Source organism: Hemitrygon akajei, chromosome 4, assembly GCF_048418815.1.
Source record: "Hemitrygon akajei chromosome 4, sHemAka1.3, whole genome shotgun sequence".
In the NCBI taxonomy this organism is placed as follows: Eukaryota; Metazoa; Chordata; class Chondrichthyes; order Myliobatiformes; family Dasyatidae; genus Hemitrygon; species Hemitrygon akajei.
Genome location: NC_133127.1, coordinates 80,159,961 through 80,173,452, shown reverse-complemented (window position 1 = coordinate 80,173,452; position 13,492 = coordinate 80,159,961).

The window sequence follows — 13,492 nt, the reverse complement described above, 5'->3', positions numbered from 1 at the left end:
CCCCAGCCAAACCCAACTGATATGCCATGTGGATTGATTTTGTCAGGAAATGTTCAGCAGGGTGATGTTTACTCTCTGTCTTGGTTAGAATCAAGATCAGGAGGGAAACTGACTCTAATGACCAGGGTACAATAGTGCCATGCCGTTAAAACTCGGAGAGCACTCCCTGTGCACCTAGCCATTCCATGAAGCAGGAGCAGACATTTTCTAAGGGCTGCAGAAGGAACATGTGTGTTATTTGATTATTTTAGCATGAATTGCAAAACCATGCGGTGCAAATCTATAAGTTAAAAACTGTTATCTGCCTGGTCTTCTCTTCACCCTCTCTTCCTCATGATGTTATTTATCTGCTTCCGTTATTGGTCTCTGTGTGGCTTCCTGCCCTTTCTGATTTAATCCTCTAACCAACAGGATGTTTCCAGGCTGGTAGCTTGTGGTTCTGGAGATGCTTTCTTCTGACCCCCACAACGGCAGATTCCACAGTTTTGAATGAATGGACAAGTGGCCAGTGGCTCTGCAAGAGCCCGGCCACTGCGGAAACGACTGGCTGCTTGATATTAGTGAGTTGTTCCACGTTCAGTCAAAAACAACCCCTCAGTAATTATTATCTTTATAGCTGACACAAAGCCACCGAGCTTTACCCTTTGGTGGGATCTGCCTGAATTCTCTGAAGGAATTACAGTCATACTGGGTGATGGATTTAATTGCTATAGGCCCTTTGCAGATGCCGACATTCAGCCTTCTCCTTTGAAAATCACATTAAGATAGTCTGCAAGGCTACTTCGATGTGGGCAGCATAGGGAAGAAGCATATTGATCACAGCTGCAGGGAATCCGACTCCATCCTGACCACCAGTGCACGCTGTGAGGAGTCTGCACACTCTCCTTGTGACTGCGCAGATTTTCTCAGGTACTCCGCTTTCCTCCCATATCCCAAAGGTGTGCCTGTTGCCAAGTAATTGTTTGTTGTAAACTACTGTCAGCTCTGGAAGGTGGCAGGAGAACTGGGGAGGGTTAATGGGCAGGTGAGAGTGAACAGGTTGAAGCGTAAAGTGATGGGAAGAGACTAATGGGATTACTCTGGAAACTGGTGGAGACTCATTGGGCAAAATGGCTTTCCTCTACGTTGTAAGAAAGAATGGAATACGAAATGACCAACCTACATTCTTCTGTGTTCGTAAGGTCGAGCAGACAGCGCATCCATAATCATCGGAGTCATGGTGAGTTTCGTAGGAAAATGTTAACAAATCAGAGGAGTATTCGGCAAAGTTTCGGGTCCAGCCTGCTGGTCTTACTGACTGAAATCCTTCTGTTGAAGAATGCAAATACTGACAACAACAAGAGCAGCCAGAGTAGAGATGATCAGATCATTCACCAATCAATTATGATAGGTAGACTACACTGCTGTGTGCGACTGAGATTAACTTTCTATCAGTAATTTAAATTTATTTAGTTATTTATTGAGATACATCCAGGGAAATGGCTCTTCCGGCCCTTTGAGCCATGCTGCCTAACAATCCCCCATCCCCCACCCCAGTTTAATCCCAGCCTAATCACGGGACAATTTACAATGACCAATTAACCTACTAACCAGTACATCTTTGAACTGTGGGAGGAAATCAGAGCACCAAGAAGAAACCCACGCAGTCACGGGAAGAATGTACAAACTCCTTACAGGCAGTGGCGGGAATTGAACCTGGGTCTCCTGTACTGAAAGTGTTGTGCTAACCACGACACTACGATCCTGCCCCAAATGCTTCATCCATCGAATGAAGCATTAGGTGGAGATATTCTTCTACTTTTACTGGGAGAAGCTGGGGTGGTCTGTTTCTTCTGGACTTCAAACAGACTTTACGGGATAAATTGCCTCTGTCTGCTGATCGGTATGCAGCTAGTTGTGAGGCATACCCTCCAGCCTGCCCCCAGTTCACTGGCTACTACAAGTATTGGCTATAAACTCTGTTTAAGGAATTAGTTATAACATGTTCCCAGTGCTATCAGCCAAAGGCTGGGAATGTGAACATAGGATGTCTAGAGCATGGCATGAAACAAATAGCATTAATGGCCGGCTTTTCATTGGTCATATTGAGCAGAGTAGTTTATCTGCAGTTATGTATTTTCATTAAAATAACTGGAATTTATCACTTGAACTTATTCACATTATTTGAATTTCAGATGTTCAAAACAATATTTCTTCTGAGGCAAAGCATTTTACATCCTAAAATTTGAAAGGAGAGCAAATTTATAGACTTAATCACATCTTCCAGAATTTAGTTCTGATAAAATATTTCTGATAAAGCACTTCAAAGGATTCATTATTCTGCTGGAGGCTGATTTCATTTAAGCAGATTTTAATGCTGCAGTCTAACACTTTAGAAAATCATTTCACCTATTACCTGTCTACAGTCTTCTTGATGTTTCAAATTATATTAAGTTAAATGAAGCTAACAAAATCCTGACCTGATCCTCCCATATCCACATAAAAATGGTTGTGAAATATAACTGTTGCTATATATTTTTAACAATTGTGTATTGTGACTAACTGATTTCTGGGCTACAGTAATGCTTCATAGTAAGTTCCAGAGGTACAGACTGAGAAGAACGAATGAATAAAGAAGAGGTCCTGCAGTCGTGGGCACCTTCTCCAATCTCCTTTGAATGTTCTGATCTGTACATGCACAACGTAATGGAGGTGAGGGGAAAATAATCATTATTATCAGAAGTCACCAAGTTCTTCTGGGTCGAGGTTGAGAGGGGAGTGCAGGAAATTTGCAATCAACCAGTGACACATTGTGATCTGGTGTTTTGAAATACACACACACACACACACACACACACACACACACACACACACACACACACACACACACACACACACACACACACACACACACACACACACACACACACACACACACACCATTACAATGGACTCTCATTTAATAAAATAATTATGAGGTCACAAAACCACTTCAGTACAACACTCTCAGAAATGTAGTAAAATTTCAGACCTGCAATCTGAGATTATAGGAGACAATAGATTTTGACAATCTGCACATATGGTAGCTAGTGTATTTTGGATTACATGCAGAGAAAAAATTGTGTGTGATTAGGGGTGACCATATCCACTCAAGTTTACGATGTATAAAGTATGCTACGCATTTCATAAATAAATTCCTGTAAGTGTAACTGCAGCATAATGTCTTCAGGAAAAATAGGGGAAATTCTATTGCCAAGACCAAGTCACGTGAGTACAAAAGGTGCAAAGAGGGACTCTGGAGTGAAACCCTGCATTATTGCTGGGGGAGCAACTCGGATCAAACCTATCGAGAACTGCAAATGCTTTAAGTATCATAAGAAGGGCATCTAAACGCAAGGGTAAATAGAACACTACAAGTCAAGAGAAGTCCTAATGGATGGGGAAGAAAACTACAGGAAGGAGATTCATACAACATTGAGATGAGTGAGTAATATGAGGAGCACAGCTGGAATATAGAAAATAATTGTGATTAGACAAACACAGTGATTTCAAAATTAAAGTATGAACCTATAATTTCTTCCTGAAGATAAATCCAAGGAAGGCGACAGACCCAGATGGCGTCCTGGGACGGGTTCTCCGGGCCTGTGCAAGTGAGCTAGCTGGAGTGTCTGCTGACATCTTCAACTGCTCCCTGCTTCAGTCTAAGATCCCCTCGTGTTTTAAGAAGGCAACGATAATCCCGGTGCCGAAGAAAAGCAAGATGGCATGCCTGAATGACTACCGACCTGTGACTCTAACATCAATTGCTATGGAATGCTTCGAGCGATTGGTTATGGCACACATCAACCATAACCTGCCGGTCAACCTCGACGCTTTGCAATTTGCCTACCGGAGGAACAGATCAACGGCAGATGCCATCTCTCTGGCACTACATTCCTCCTTAGAAAACCTGGAGAATAAAGACGCATATGTAAGGCTCCTTTTCATCAACTACAGCTCTGCCTTTAATACCATCATTCCAAATAAACTGATTTTTAAGCTCCAGAACCTGGGTCTTAGCATTCAGATCTGCAGCTGGATCTTCAACTTCCTCACAGACAGGACCCAGGCTGTAAAAATAGGGGACAAGCTCTCCTCTACAATCATTCTGAGCACCGGTGCCCCACAAGACTGTGTACTCAGTCCCCTGCTGTACTCATGTACACCCACGATTGTGTAGCCAAGTTTCTATCGAACTCAATATATAAGTTTGCTGATGACACCACAATTGTAGGCCGCATCTTGGGTAATGATGAGTCTGAGTACAGAGAGGAAATTAAGAACCTGGTGGCATAGAGCGAAGACAATAACATATCCCTCAACGTCAGCAAAACAAAGGAATTGGTTGTTGACTTCAGAAGGAGCAGCGGATCGCACGACCCCATCTACATCGGTGGTGCGCAGGTGGAACAGGTCAAAAGCTTTAAGTTCCTCAGGGCAAATATCACAAATGACCTGACTTGGTCTAACCAAGTAGAGTCCACTGCCAAGAAGGCCCACCAGCGCCTTTACTTCCTGAGAAAGTTGAAGAAATTTGGCCTGTCCCCTAAAACCCTCACTAATTTTTATAGGTTCACCGTAGAAAGCATTCTTCTAGGGTGCATCACAACCTGGTATGTAAGTTGTCCTGTCCAAGACCGGAAGAAGCTGCGGAAGAATGTGAACATAGCCCAGCACATCACACAAACCAATCTTCCATCCCTGGACTCACTTTACACCACACGCTGTCGGAGCAGTGCTGCCAAGATAATCAAGGACACGACCCACCCAGCCAACACAATTTTTGTTCCTCTTCCCTCCGGGAGAACGTTCAGGAGCTTGAAAATGTGTACGGCCAGATATGGGAACAGTTTCTTTCCAACTGTGATAAGACTGTTGAACAGATCCTGACCCAGATCTGGGCCGTACCTTCCAAATATCCGGACCTGACTTGCACTACCTTACTTTCTCTTTTCTATTTTCTAATTATGATTTATAATTTAAATTTTTATTATATTTAATTTGATTTGTACTTCAGGGAGCGCGAGGTGCAGAAACAAATATCGCTGTGATGATTGTACACTCTAGTATCAATTGTTTGGTGACAATAAAGTAAAGCAATTGCAATATTGATACAAATATCAAGACAACTGCAGAGTGCTCAATCATAGAAAGTGACATTTATAACTGAATGTTTAGACTGGCTCCATCAGTCAGAAACACTTTAAAATTAAAAACCTATTCTGGTGAGCCCTGAGCACATTTGGACAAATGGAATGGGTAGTTCGGCTTAATGTAGGTGGAAAGCAGGGCTATTGTTCGGTGACTAATTATGTTAAAAGCCCCACCATGATGAATCGGGTGAAAGAGAAGATGGATTGGAAAAACATAGTCAATCTAAATATGCCACAAACTAGCCTTAAGCAGGCTCCTGTAACAATATAATGACATAGTTAAGGAATCACCCATTCTGGTGGAATAAAGGGCTCATATGTATTTTGGAATGAATGCCAGGATGATTTATTGTGATCTCTGCATTAGTTAATACGAGATACCAAGAAGGACTGAACCTGAGAACATGGAACATCGAGCGTAGAGCAATCCTGCACAGGACTGGGCCCTATCGCTCCACAATGCTTTGCCAAACCAATTAAATTAGTAATCAAATAGCTAACTAATCTCATCTGCCTACACAATGCCCATACCCTTCCATTTCCTCACATCCATGTGCCTATCTAAACATCTCTTAAAAGTCTCTAATATTTCTCCCTCTACCACCATGCCAGGCAGCACCTTCTGAGCACCCACCATCCTTTGTGAAAACACACTTGCCCCTCACATCTCCCTCGAAATTATCCACTCTCATCTGAAATGCATGCCCTCTGATATTGGACATTTCAACCCTTGAAAGAAGATATTGCCTGTCTACTGCATCTGTGTCTCTCATAATCGTGCAAACCTCTATCAGATCTCTCCTTAGCCTCCGCCACTCCACAGAGAACAACCCAGGATTGTCCAGCCTCTCATTACAGCACAGGCCCTCTAATCCATGCAACATCCTGGTAAGCCTCTTCTGCACCCCCTTGAGGACCTCAATATCCTTCCTATAATGGCATGACCAGAACTATATGCAATACTCCAGATGCAGACTAACTAGACTTTTATAAAGCTGCAACCTATCTTCCTGACTTTTGAACTTAATGCCTTGACTAATAAAGACAAGCATGTCATATGCCTTTTAATCAGCCTATCAACCTGTGTAGACACTTTTAGGGAGCTATGAATTTGGATCCAAAAGTCCCTCTACTCATCAACACTTAAGAATCTTGCTTTTAACAGTGTGCTGTTTCTTTACATTTGACCTACCAAGATGCACCGGAGGCAGTATACCACACCAGCTGACTCACAGGTGAAGTTTCACCTCACCTGGAAGGACCGTCTGGGGCCCTGAATGGTGGTGAGGGAGGACCCCCTATGCGACTCCCTTGTCCATTCGTCCCCCCCATCCCTTCCCACCGATCTCCCTCCTGGCACTTATCCTTGTAAGCGGAACAAGTGCTACACCTGCCCTTACACTTCCTCCCTCACCACCATTCCGGGCCCCAGACAGTCCTTCCAGGTGAGGCAACACTTCACCTGTGAGTCGGTTGGTGTGGTATACTGGGTCCGGTGCTCCCGGTGTGGCTTTTGTATATTGGTGAGACCCGACGCAGACTGGGAGACCGTTTCGCTGAATACCTACACTCTGTCCACCAGAGAAAGCAGGATCTCCCAGTGGATTTTAATTCCACGTCCCATTCCCATTCTGATATGTCTATCCATGGCCTCCTCTACTGTCAAGATGAAGCCACACTCAGGTTGGAGGAACAGCACCTTATATACCGGCTGGGTAGCCTCCAACCTGATGGCATTAACATTGACTTCTGTAACTTCCAATTAATGCCCCTCCTCCCCTTCTTACCCCATCCCTGATATATTTAGTTTTTCTCCCTCTCTTTTTTTTCTCTCTCTCTTTCTGCCCATCACTCTGCTTGTTCTCCATCTCTCTGTGGTGCTCCCCTTCCCCCTTTCTTTCTCCCTAGGCCTCCCGTCCCATGATCCTTTCCCTTCTCCAGCTCTGTATCCCTTTTGCTAATCACCTTTCTGGCTCTCAGCTTCACCCCACCCCCTCCAGTCTTCTCCTATCATTTCACATTTTCCCCCTCCTCCTACTTTCAAATCTCTTACTATCTTTCCTTTCAGTTAGTCCTGATGAAGGGTCTCGGCCCGAAACGTCGACAGTGCTTCTCCTTATAGATGCTGCCTGGCCTGCTGTGTTCCACCAGCATTTTGTGTGTGCCCCTTTAACCATTACCCTTGTCTTCTATGGGCAAGCCAGTTCTGAATCCAAACAGCCAATTCACAATGGATCCCATGCATCTTAATCTTCTGGATGAGCCTCCTGGGGGGACCTTGTCAAATGCCTTACAAAAATCTATGTAGACAACATTCACAGCTCTACCTTCACCAATCACCCTCGCCACCTCGTCAAAAAACTCAATTAAGTCAGTAAGATACAACTTGCCCCACACAAACCTAAGCCGGCTCTCTCTAATCAGGCCATGGTTTTCCAAATGCTCATAAATATTATCCCTAAGAATTCTCGCCAGTAGCTTCCTTACCACTGCAAGACAGTGTACCTAAGAGAGTTGATGCAGTTTTAAAGGCAAAGGATGGTTACACTTAATATTGATTTGATTTAAATTTTTTACAGTTTACTGCTCTATATAGTAATTGTTTTGATATTTATAAACTTTTTACATTTCATTATTTTCAGAAGTGTCTTCGCTTAACAGATTATTCTTTTACATGTGTCTAAGGCTTTTGCACAGTACTGTAGATGCCAGGACCTTTATTTTGGCTTCTCACGGCATATTCTGAGCAACTTCTGCAGATGTAATGTACTGTTGAAAGGTATCCTGACTGGTTACATCATGGTCTGGTGTGGCATTTCAGACAGGCAGGAACATAAGAAGCACCAGAGAGCAGTGGACTCTGCCCAAAACATCAAGGGCACAGCCCTCCCATCATCATCAAAGATCCCCTCCTCTGGGCCATGCCATCTTTTCACAGCTACCATTGGGAAGGAAGTACAGAAGCCTGAATTCCCATACAACCAGGTTCAGGAACAACTACTTTCCTCCAACAATTCCGTTCTTGAACCAACCAGCAAAAACCTAATCACTACAGTTTAGCAAAACTATAAGCACTAAAACGGACCTTAACTTTTTATTCTGTTCATCTCTGTTCTTATAAAAATTGGGCATAATTTATGCTTAGTTTATGTTGAATACTGCTTATACAATGCTTTCTGTGTGTGATGCTGCGGCAAGTAACTTTTTCATTGTATCCCTTCATACGTGTACTTAACAATAAACTCAACTTTGACTTTGACCTAGGACAGGCAGCATCAGTAGAGAGTTATGGTTACCGGCCGATGGTCTTTCATTAAAATTGACCAGTTCTCATATATTTGAAAGGCTAGTTATTTGAAATCATTGCATTTGAATCCTGACAGCTATAATGAACTGAGAGAGAAGATGAATCACAGTTCCCTGAGTTAATGTTCAGCATTGTGGGAGCTGTGTGTAATGCTGTAGACCAAGAGGTCTGTATAAAAGTGGGATGCAGAATTAAAGAGAACTGAAAACTCAGGGCTGCATCCGCAGACTGAATGAAGGTGTTCTGTAAGGCAGTCACTCAATTGCACTCGTGCTCCACATTGTAGAGTCGCCCACATTGGGAGCACCAGCTGCGCAGTACTAAACTAGAAAAAGTAGAAAGTATCTAGTGAAAATTTAATTACTGCAGATTCTCAAAGTCTGAAAGAAAAATAGAAATTATTGTAAGTACAAGGCAGGTCAAGCAGCATCTGTGAAAAGGGAAACATTTAATGTTTCAGCTCCAAGACCCATTGTCAAAATCGGGAAAGAGAGTAAGGAAGTTTGCTTTAAGTTACAGAGAGAGTGATGGATTGGACAGAGGGAATATCACCGACAGAGGAGGCCAGGGATGACATGGTGATTGACCGTTGATGAAGTGATAAAGTGAGGGAGGTTAGGGAAAGACAGAAAGCAATCAAGGGGTATGTAAACACCATGTCATACAATTCAGAACTGTAGGAAATGACAAGTATTTTCAGGCAGTGTTACTGGAAAGTGAAAACTGCAGTTTACGTCACAGGAAGATAACCTACAGCTGAAGTAGCTCTAATATAAACAGAGTGAGTGAGTTACTTGAAATTGGAAAATTGATATTGAGTTCAAAAGGCTTCAACATGCCTTGGCGGAAGATGATGTTCCATTTCTCAGGCTGATGTTGGGCCTCTTTAGCATTGATAGCTTGGTTGGAGTGGGAATCAGATGTGAATTAAAGTGACAGGCAACAACAAACACGGGGTCGTTCGGTGAATGGAGCAGGTTCTCCATAAAGTGAATACCCATTTGCATTTGGCTTCCCCGATACAAAGAAGATCTCAGAATACAGGGCATTAGATGTGAGCAAGCATAAGAGAATACTGTTTCCGCTGAAAGGACTGTTTAGGTCCCTGGATGGTGAGAAAGGAAGATTACAGATACTGCATCTCCTGTGGTTGCATGGGGAAGTGCGGTGATTTTCCAGTACAGTACACTGTGTACTTCAAACAATATATATTACCCTCCTTAGAATTCACTAGGGTGGAAGAAAACTAAAAGTGGAGCAAGGGGAGTAAATCACAAACCAAATTCCAACAAAAAAAATACTGCTGCTTAGATGTACAGTACAATTTCTTCCAGGCATGTTTGAACTGGGCTGGGACAATGTGTGCTCGAATGCAATCTTGAAACATCTTAAAACACACTGGAAGTGTTGTCTTATTTAATAGACTTCCAATAAAATTCAATTCATAAATGCAGTATTTAAGCGCCTTTTAATTTTCTGATTATTGTGACCATTATAAAATATAAAACTCTAGAAGAACTTAATAACTAAATGGTGTATGCAACTTCTATATGTTTTGTTTCTGGGATTGTTTTTTGTGTGTCCCATCATAACTGAGCTAGAGCAAACTCTGCTAGTAAAGGATTGTAACCTGATGATTGAAGTCTGTCCGCATTATAGGCAGGGAAGTGTTAAGCGTTTGCCTATGCTTTTAAATGAAGAGATGGCAGGAGAGAGTGGCTCTATGTCGGGAACTGAGGGAATAAGCTCAGATCACGAAGACAGAATTGCTGACTTCAGTATGTTGGAATCAGCAGGTTCTTACAAAATGAAGATTACTTGACAAATTCTACTCCCGAGTGTACCTTTGCATTCTGCATAAAGTAGTAATATTTATTTGATTTTAATGTTACTATTATGAGAGGTGTAAATGATAGTGTTAAGAAAAATCCTAGTATACGTACACGAATGTGGTGAACTACCTATACCTGTCTGGACACCCCCCCCCCCCCCCCCCCCACTGACTGCTCCTGTGGCTCCTCCCACTGAACCCGGTATAAAGGCGATTGGAGGCACAGACCCTTCCTCAGTCTCCAGGATGTTGTGTGATGGTCACTTGCTGCTTGTGCTTTCTCCCAGCCAATAAAAGCCTACCTTAACCCACTTTTCAGAGTTATTGATGGTGCATCAACGACTAAGTTGTTCAACAGAAGCAGCTGTAATTAGAGTTGTGACATGAAAAACTTTGGCAGGGTCTATTCCTTAAATGGCTTAAGTTACATTACTATAATGTCACACAAAATCGTATGGATTCTGAACTAGACCAGGTTAAAATGTTTTCCACCTGGAATAAATGTAATACATTCAACACTCTTACTTTGACACAATCTGCACTGTTTAAGTTCCCTGTCAGGTTATCTCTAAACTTGTAAAATATTTTGATTAATTGAATCCTTTACCTCAGTTTCTGAACAAACATTACAAATGGTATACATGCTAAGCTGACAGACAGGAGAACTGAAAACTTACTGCAATAGCATCAGGCTTATCAGATTGGGTTTTTAGATGGAATTTGGAAAATTCAAATAGTGCTTACGTTACCTGCCAGATGACAAGAAGCTTGGCCTCGACTCTGTCGCAGACCAGCTCAGGAAAACTCTTATTAAATCCCTACAATATAACTTGTAGATTACAAAATATTCTTAGCAACAGAGGTCATCAAGGCAATTGAATCATTACTGACTGACTCAATAATAGCACAATTCCATAAAAATCGTGTGAACCACGTTTAACAATTTACAAATACATTGAAAGAAAGCAGTTCTCTGGGGAACATATTCTGCTTGAAAAACTACTTTTAAAAGGTCATTGCTGAAGGGTTTCGGCCCAAAACATCAATGGTACTTTTTTCCATAGATGCTGCCTGGCCTGCTGAGTTCCTTCAGCATTTCGTGTGTGTTTCTTTAAAAGGTCATTGGTGTTTCTTGCCAACATTGCTGTACCAGTCAATGTGGTTCACATTTTACTATTATGGTGATGATTCCTATCCAAATGGTCATAAAAGTAACAGCAGACCCATATAGCTCTTACCTGATAAATATACTGATCCTGCCTTGTGCAAAGAATATTGATGGCAACTCAAATTAGTCTGGCCTATGTACATTGCTGTGTGGCTTGTTGAAACTAGCTGTTATTTTGAGGATGGCAGGTCACATGGTTACCCCAGTAACACTGTGCATACTCTGCTTCTGCTTACAGAATGATGACTACAATAAAGATATTCTCCCTCAATCCCCCCCTCCAATCTAACTTAATTTATGTTAGTAGTAGGCATCACAACACACCTCCCTGCTTAGCTATAAACTCCAACTCAATGTAGACTGTTGCTCTCCCGTTATAATATATATATATATAGTGCTGTGCTAAATTCTTAAAGTCTTAGGCACATATATATAGCTAGGGTAACTAAGACATTTGCACAACACTGTATATTATGCCTTTACAAATAACATTTAATATTATTGAGTGAATACAAAGCTAAGCACTCTTATCTCTGTTTCCCAACTACCTTCCTATTTTAAACAATATACTGATTCAAGGCTTCTCTGTCAACCTGTGAATAATTTTACTCTGCAGGGGCAAGGGAACATGATGCAAAGGCTATGGGGCATTCACTTCCATCACTCATATCATTTGACTGCATCTGCATCTCCTGTCTGCCATAAGGTGAGATGTCACGGGCAAAGTTCACTGGACAATATGGATCATAATGTGTGAGTTCAGTGTCTGATGTCACTGTTTCCTCTACTTTTTGAAAAGCTACCTGTTTTACTAATTGACAAATCCTAAAAAGGATCAAAACTAGGACATGTCTTTTGTCCTTGGGGCATCCATTACTGCTTGAATTTATCTTAGCACACTTGTGTAATCCTTGTGGGTCAATGGTGTAACCACAATAAATGATACTTCATTTAATGAATTCACATTTGTTACATCATGCTCTGAGCCCATAATCTTCTAAAAATCTTTAATGCTATCCAATTGTTGATTGCTGTATTTCACTATTACAAATGTCTTCCCCACAGGAATTATCTTTTCTCCAGTATGAGTTCTGCAGATTTCTGTTAAGTACCTTTGAACTGCTGTTCAAACTCATTTGTGGAATGACTGAAACAGCCAAGCCAGTGTCCAATTCCTTTTTAATTAATTTGCTGTTCACTTCTGGTTTATGCCTTATTGGTTGTTTCCTATTAGCTTTCACATTGTAAATCTCAAGGCTACTCAGACCTGTGTCAGTCTCATCATTATCAGAGTTTTCATCAACAACAAAACGTAGGGTCTGGAATGTGAAAGAGTTTGGCCTACGTTCACTCATTAGTTAATCTGCACATTGAACTGTCCCTCAATGCTCAGTCTAAGAACATTCCAAAATTGCAATGTCTCATTGGGTTTCTTACATTCACAAGGAGTTCACTAAATATTTCCCCTAGTATCTAATTACTTGTACAGAATTTGCAGCTTTGATATGTTTCAGATCATGCTGGGTTGAAATGTGTCTTTAAATCAAGTCAAATCAAATTAAGTTAATTGTCATTCAAACCATACATAGACACAGCTGAATGAGATAGCTTTCCTCAGAGGCCAAGGTGCAAAACATTCAAAATAGCAAGCAAACGTTCAAAAATAGCGAGTAACATCATTCAAAATATCGAGCAAAGAAGCATATTCACTCAAAATAAAACATTCGCAGTCCAAGATCTTGAGCAACAATGTCCGGCAATTGATGGTACAGTCTCCTGTACAGGCGTACGCAGTCCAGCCTGTCATTCCACCACTCGAACACAGGAGGGCAGCACTGCCGAGCGAGGTCAGACCCCATCCAAGCTCAACCACACTATAGTGCTTCCACAACTCTCACCTGGTCTGCAGCAACAGGCAAGCCCAAGGCTTGAGGCCTAGACCTTGCCACAACTGAGGCTACACAGCTCCCATGTCATCTGTCCCTCCATCAGACAAGGGTAACAGGCCTGTGGCA